This window comes from Notothenia coriiceps, unplaced genomic scaffold (genome assembly GCF_000735185.1).
Source record: "Notothenia coriiceps isolate Sejong01 unplaced genomic scaffold, NC01 NC01_scaffold00037246, whole genome shotgun sequence".
NCBI classification, from domain to species: Eukaryota; Metazoa; Chordata; class Actinopteri; order Perciformes; family Nototheniidae; genus Notothenia; species Notothenia coriiceps.
In genome coordinates, this window is record NW_011369947.1 from 27,861,390 (window position 1) to 27,869,073 (window position 7,684).

The 7,684-nt window shown below is 40.8% G+C and overlaps 1 protein-coding gene across 1 annotated transcript in view; it reads left to right on the forward strand.

Annotated features, from left to right (window-relative positions):
- Nucleotides 1–7,684, forward strand: part of LOC104966594 (neurocan core protein-like) — a 72,569-nt gene that overhangs the window by 35,696 nt on the left and 29,189 nt on the right. The gene's annotated exons all lie outside the window — the stretch shown is intronic.

Here is a 7,684-nt window from a genome sequence, read left to right on the forward strand (position 1 = left end):
AAAAAAAAAAAAAATCCCGATCCCCGATTATTTTTCTCCCGATTCCGATCTTTTGAAAATCCGGATCAGGACATCTCTAATTAGAACACTGAATTTGAGTTTGACTNTGTGTGAAGGGAGAATGCGGCTGTCAGAAAATGGCTGTGCACTGTTTTTGTTGCGTGTGTGTGTGTGTGTGTGTGTGTGTGTGTGTTTCTGTGTGCGTGCATGTTTTCCATTTCTGCCCCAGGAGTAGTTGGCAGCTCATCTTTCCTCTCAGCTGTGTGAAGGGAGAATGCGGCTGTCAGAAAATGGCTGTGCACTGTTTTTGTTGCGTGTGTGTGTGTGTGTGTCTGTGTGTGTGGCAAAGAGACGCAAGGACACATTGGCCACAAAGGAGCCATGATCAGGATCAGTGAAGGATGTAGCCGCTGATTAAAGTGCTCAAGAAAAACTGTAAAATAAAGTAGATGTGGCATTGGCAGAACATATCAAAGTGACTTTCTTAGTTACGAGACTTTAAGAAATCCAGCAACATTAACCCTAGGGTGTCATTGAGCTGTTGTTGTTGTTGTTGTTGACGGCGTTCAGTCTGGAACATTGATTCGTTGTCCAGGCCAAAGAACCATGGGTTGAATTGAAGTAAATATTAGATGACGTGCTCAAGCGACCCTCTTTTGTGGTGTAATTTGGAACTATTGGAACTGTAGTCTCAGATTTGTGGCTTTCAAAGCTTCTCTTCGGCAGTTGTCTTTTTTCCAAAGCTTGTTTTGAGCACTGAGCTCCATCTGCTCTATCTAAGGCCTTGCAGAAAATCAAAGGCCATTCCTGTTTTTAAATGTGAACTGTTATTATACAGATGCACCATCTATAATAAATAACAATTCCATATCCTGGATGTCCTGAAATAAAAATGACCAGAATAAATGTTATACCTTTTGCTAGTCCCGACTTCTTGAACTCTGCGGGATCCATATTCATGTGTAGGCAGAACAGAGGCCAAGCTGAGATTTTAAGGGTCAATGCTTTTGAAGAAAGGTCATAGATCAGGGTTCAGGGGTCATATGGGACACTTTGTCCTGGGTCTGATTATCAATAACCTTCAAATATTTTAGCAACTAGTACATATTATGCAGCATCAAGGTGTGCCTGTGCATTTAAACCATTGGAAATCAATCAACAATCTGCCAGTGGATCAATAACTTGTGACAAATGTATGTAAGCTGCATCAATTACACACACATGTAGTTTCTAATGAATCTCTGCAGTCGATGTGCTTTAGGTTTGTTATTGAGACCTAATGCGATGAGAATAAATTAGGACATTTAAGCCTTACATAACGTCCACAAGGTTCCGTCGCGTGCTTCAACAGAGACGCTTCCCATTCACTTTGAATGGGGTGACGTCAAGCTTTGCCGAACTGCATTGTGGTTCCGTCGCGTCGCTTTGCCTCCATTGCTGGCTTCGAAAGTTGAGAAAAGTTCAACTTTTCAAGCGGCGACGGAAGTGCCAGCCAATCAAATCATATGCCAGTACAAGCTCTAGCCAATCAAACCGTGTGCTTGTGTGTCCGGGGCAGGAGATGAATGTGATTGGTTGTTGGTCATGCGCAAGACACGCCCACCGGCAAGCTTCAACGCGATGGAACAGTGTGGACGTACCGTTATGTGAGGAGGAAAGCACATTCATAATATTTGTTATGTACTCATTAATTCTGTGCTTACGTCTCTGTCCTCCAGCTCTTTTTCTCCTAGGAGTGTTTAATTACCTTTCCCAGTGTTACTAAAGTGCTGATGTTGATTATGTTGCTAACAGCTGCATATCTGATGTTTCTACGGCCATATAGGCAAAAAGGTTAATTGCTTTTTACAGCAAATGCTTGACCACAATTTAACCGACTTAACACAGTGCTGTGCGATACTGTGCCTTCATTTATTTTTGTTTATTTGTACATCTACAGCTTCTATTTCTCCTGGTCATTATTCATGGTTGACCCGAGGTCACATTCGTTCTCCTTAGGTGCCTAACAAGTGTAGATTCATACATCACAGCCACGTTATAGCCTATAGAAACGCAAATAAAGTAGTATCTCCTGTTCTGCTCCTGCTCTTCACATAAAATTGTTATTTCGTAAGAAATGAGGCAGTGGCACTACCGATGCAACACACCTAAAAGGCTGTCTCCAGGAATTCGCTTGTAGCTGCAATTATTTGGGTAGAAGCGTTTTAGGGAGCTGCATTATTGATGGCCTGTGTTTCTACTGCAGTTCTCTGGTTAATATTTATGAGGGAAAGAGAGAGAGAGCGCGGGAGAAAAGCTGTGGACGTTTGAGCGTTAGCTCCACAGATCCTCGAGATTCTCATCTTAAGAGTCCTTTGCTTCATCTGTATTCCTTGCGTGATCTAAATTGATTCAGGGCTGTCAGTTAAGACACAATACCATGTAACACTTTTTATCGAAATCTCAGCTTTAGGTTTTTATATATCATTAATCAGCAGAATTGTTTGTTAAAGTCTAGATAGTGCTGCAGGATGTGTGATTAATGAGGCACTATACAGCCTGTCAGTTTGATGGCCATGTGTTGAGATACAATAATGAATTATATGCTCTTTTCCCAGAAGCTGAAATGAACATTCGTTCACAGATATGAGAGAATAAAGTATAGCCCAGAATAGAGATGTAAACACCTCTGGGGGGGGTTGTTATCTTCTAGTCATTATGTTGAGATAAAATAACCAAATATTTCTATCTAAATGTCTCTAATCATTCTTGTTGTAGCGAAAGTCGGTCCTGTTGCTATGGGAATATATATTTGTATGGGTATGTATTCTCTCATTATAATGGGATAACTTACAATGTGATCATTTGAATAAGGACATAGAGTTTGGTTACGTCATGTACTTCCTGTGTGGGAGTCCAGGGCCTTCAAGTGTACTGAAGATCAGTCAAGCTACAGTATGCAACACAGTCAACATGTCACTTCCTATCTGTGATGCATCATTGAACAAATCCACCAGATGTTGTATTCTTCAAAATAAGACAGATCATACTGTACAGTATACAAGTACAAATGGAATGTAAACATAAGAAAAAAGGCACTTTATAGACTGTATAATTCATCTCTGACTCTCTAATGAGAAATACACATGCACTACATTCTTTAAATGACTGCTTTACATTAAAATAGACCAAATGAACTTTAAATGAGGGATATAATGCCATTTATTTATGGGAAAAACGACTTGGTAATGAAAGTAACAATACATTAATATTCTCAGTATGAAAATCATGATAGTAAAGATAAAAAGGTACATTACAACTTAACAATTAATAATAAATAACGAAGATAATTGCAGCAGTGCTTTAGTGCTAAGCAAAGTGCAAAAAGAAAAAGCCTCAGCTAGTTGAATAGCGAAGTCAATAGAGTTCAATTTCTCTTTAAATATTTAGGAAGCTGGTTTTTCTGATATCTATATGTAGAGTGTTGTGCTCTGTAGTTTTGGGATGTTATTGACAAAGGCTGCTTCTCCGATCTTTGCTCGGCTGTTGCTGAAAAAAACCCAAAGCAGATGATCGCAATATTCTTGAAGGCAAACAGTGAAAACAAAGGAGTTAGCAATAGAGCTTATTCCCAAAGATTAAGGCCTTTGTATAGAAGAAGGAAAACCTTAGAATCAATTGTAAATGTTACAGGAAGCCAGAGCACAACATCCTGCACGACATGCCCTCTGTTCTCAGTTCTGAGTTTTCGCCTGCAGCAGAATTTAAAATGAGCTGCCATGTTTAAATTCTGTCGGCCTTGTTTTCTTTTATGGATCTTTAAAAATCAAATGTCATTCTTGTTGACAGCAGCAGCTATTTTTGTTTAGTTCAAATGCAGTTTGTTGTGGAGGAAATACATTAACCTGGCTGTCGCAGTCTATCGCTGAAGACGGGTCATCAAATCTCCGTGATTCATACCGGAGCACGAGTTAGGGAAATAATTTCTGTTGGACTGCTGATTGTTCTTCAGAACGACCTGAAGCCCCATCAGTCATTCAGCAGAGAGGGAGCGAGCAGGCAGATAAATCACTTTCTGTGAGACATCCAAATGCATCTGGACCAACCAACAAGAAGACACATCAATGCATCGTTTTCTTTTTGGCAATCCGCAACAGATTCCAAATAAATAGCTGGTAGACACGTGTATTCAAAATGCAGAAAACGTTGTGAGGTCAAGGTGGTAAGTGCTCCTCTTCACAGCAGGAAATTACTCTTATCGCACTCTCTCATCCTGTTATCCAACCGCCTGTGCCTCGTCCTCTCCATCTATCTTCTTCAGGGACCTGTGTGGATCCTCCTCCATTTTCTTTATCATCGTGAGTTAGAGGACATAAAACCACCTGAGCTGCCATTTCTTTTTCCATGTTGTTCTCTCACTCATACATTTTTTTAAACAACTCTTCGAGTGCAGGTGGGCATAACACAACATATCTGAAAAAGGCAGAGACACCTTCACTGTCCTATCAGAACGTAACAAACTACATTCAGGCAGATTCACAGGTGGTTTGAATAACTCCCAGGTCAATTTCAGCCAAATAAATTGAACATCTCCTATCTGTGCACACAGAAATGTCCTCAAGTTTATTTTCTGCTCGACGCGGAGCACACCTGATGCCTTTTTTATATTATTATTATTATTTTTGCACCTCCCCTCTCTCTGGATTCATTTCCAATCATGTGATAAGATCTGGGTTCTCTCTCCCACTTCTCACCTCTCTCCTTCCTCGTGCGGTACATTTTTTTATAGGAAGATGTATGCATTTATTTCTCTGGCCACGTCTTCCTTTCTCTATAATTTTCTTTGTCTCGCTTCAATCATTTTTTTATTCTCCTTTCATGTTCAGTGCATCTCCCTGCCCTTCTCTCTCCCCCTCCTCACCCTGTTTGGTAAGACCTACAGCACAGCACTGTATTGGAATTGCTCCGCAGTGCAGACATTGGGGTGAAAACAAGCCTGTAGCCCCCCAGCATTTCTCCTAAATAACCCATTTCATTTCCTGCCACACTTCCTCTCTCACCCACAACCCCTAACCTCTCTCCCTCACTTTCTCTCCACGGCTCCCTCCTTCCCTCTGTGTCTCTCTTTTGCTCTGTATTTTCCTGTCAAAGGCCAATACAATTATTCATTCAGAAATGCCTCTGTACTCATGCATAAAATGAAACTTTTTCAAGCTCACACGCTCACTCACCTGCATACTCGAATTGCCAAATAGGCTCACAAGGGTGTGCGTGAAAAATATTCTCCTTTAACCTCTTTTTTTTTTGTGTTGACTCTTCCTCTCACACAGATCCAGCCTCCCACACACACCTGTCTGGGCCAGTCTTATATTAAACCAATATCTACCCGAGAACATATGAAGATCTAATGCATTACTCATATTTGAAGAGGCCAAGAGAAACGCTCCTGCTGGGCTTCTGTATTAACTAATTCATCCTCTGGGACCCACTCCTCACATCACGCTCATATGATTGAGCTTGAAAGATTCATGAGGTTGCGGCTATTAATATCATTGGCCCCTAACCCACCTCACCAGCGTGTCCACAGATCGGAGAGATGAGGTCAAGGGGATAGAATGAGAAGGGCAAGATTATGGATGAGGGTAATGGTGCTTTTTGAACATTTGTCCTCCAAAATCATGTAGTTTTAGGCGGAAAGGGAAAATGCTATAGTGAGAGCTAGACATATTTATGTAAAATAAACAGACTTATAGCCAAACAAGTTGTACAAAAGATGCCGATGATAGATTTGCAGTGAGTTGCAAGGATATGTGGAGAAAGACGGATGGAAAGGGCCAGCGCTGCCTTGCTGCACCACACAGGACATCACATTCAGTCCTTCATTAATGATGGAATGGATTTATGTGTTTGGCTCCAAGTCCTCCAAGTTCAAGTGCTTACGTCAATACAGTCTAGAGTTTTACTGCCCTTTCTTGGCTTTTAATTTTCCTGCAATATGAGATTCAATGCTATAGACACAAGGTGAAAGAATGCAGCCTTAGAATGATGAATAATGTAATGAAGACCTGCTCACATATGGTACAACAGCACATACTCTGCAAAGATAGTGGGGGTAAATACAGGAAATAGCAATTCTGGTATATTTTGGCTAATAATCTGTTCCCTTTTCTCTGCAATACACCTCATGGGACCCAGAGGTTTTGTGACAATATAAACATTCTTGTTTGTGTAGTGAAAGAATACTTCTCCTCATAATCTTGAATATATTTAACTTAAGTGGAAACTTTGCTTTGCTAGTAATTTAAATGTTCAGCTGCAGCAGCTCATTCCAATTCAAAACGTAGAATGTAGAAACATGAGATGTTTGTTATGTAGATAAACTTATAGTTATTTTCCCAAAATGTGCTTATTTACTTTCTTTCTGTTAGTCAGACAATTCTGTCAATAACAAAACAACAAAGCTCTATGGTAGAAAATATGCCCCAATTAACAAAGGTTTATCTAATTTGTTTAAGCAATGCAAACACAGATTTGTAGAAACACCACATTGCAGATTTTATATTTAATTAAGTGTAACTTGTTGTGTAATATTCTGGTTTTCTAAACAATTAGAACTACATGATTATATAACAACATAGCGCAGTGACTCTGTTAACCCATGCAAGAGGTCTGCTTTGAGGCGGAGTATGTGTCTTTGGTGAGATTGATGACCAGCAGTTTGTCACAGTTTGTCGGCAGCTGAGGAGCTCTTAAAGGGGCGATGATTGGCTGGCTCAGCCCGTATTCACATGCCTCATTAATTAATCAACGCCATCGTATTCCTCAATCAACATTATGATTGGCTGTGCCCTCCCCCACCACAGAAGATACCACCAGCATTACTGCAATGCTGCCAATACTAGCAGGATAACTGAATCTAACTCAAACTGTGATACATAGACACAACCACATAGTCAAAACTGGCCAACATAGACAAATGGAGTCATAGAAATGTACACATTTGGACCCAACACAAAGATTCAACATTCAGCTAACAGACACATGGATGCAACCTCAAGTACCTGCAGCTGTGTACAAGTGTGTAGTTATACTCTCTACAACACCTTATAAGAAATGGGTGGACTGTATCATTTCCCCGTACTTAATCAACGTGGTTACTCCTTCCTCTCCAAAATCCTCGGGACAATGACAAACAAAGGACACACTGCCTGCGGAGTTGAATGAGAATGCACTGCAGGGTGTGTGTCAGTGTGGTTTTGTGTGTGTGTGTGTGTGCGCTGCATGCAGTATCTTTTTGGTATAAACACACCTGCAGATTAATGAGCTGCTGGCCAAGTTGCCAGGACTCACCTCTCGCTCTTTATCTTTCCCTCTCTCTCTCTCTCTCTCTCTCTCTCTCGCTAACACACATGTTTCATCTTTGTTTTCCTAATCTCCCATACACACACACATTCACACACCTGCCACCTTGAGTTGCTTCATCTTTACTTCTCTTTTTTTGTAATTGAGTTTTCAGCTGAAGTATCGGCTGCAGTTAATGAATATGCATGTTTGTGTCTGATATGTGTTTGGTTTAGCTCAGCCCGTGTGTGTGTGTGTGTGTGTGTGTGTGTGTGTGTGTGTGTGTGTGTGTGTGTGTGTGTGTGTGTGTGTGTGTGTGTGTGTGTGTGTGTGTGTGTGTGTGTTTCTGTGTGTGTGTGTGTGT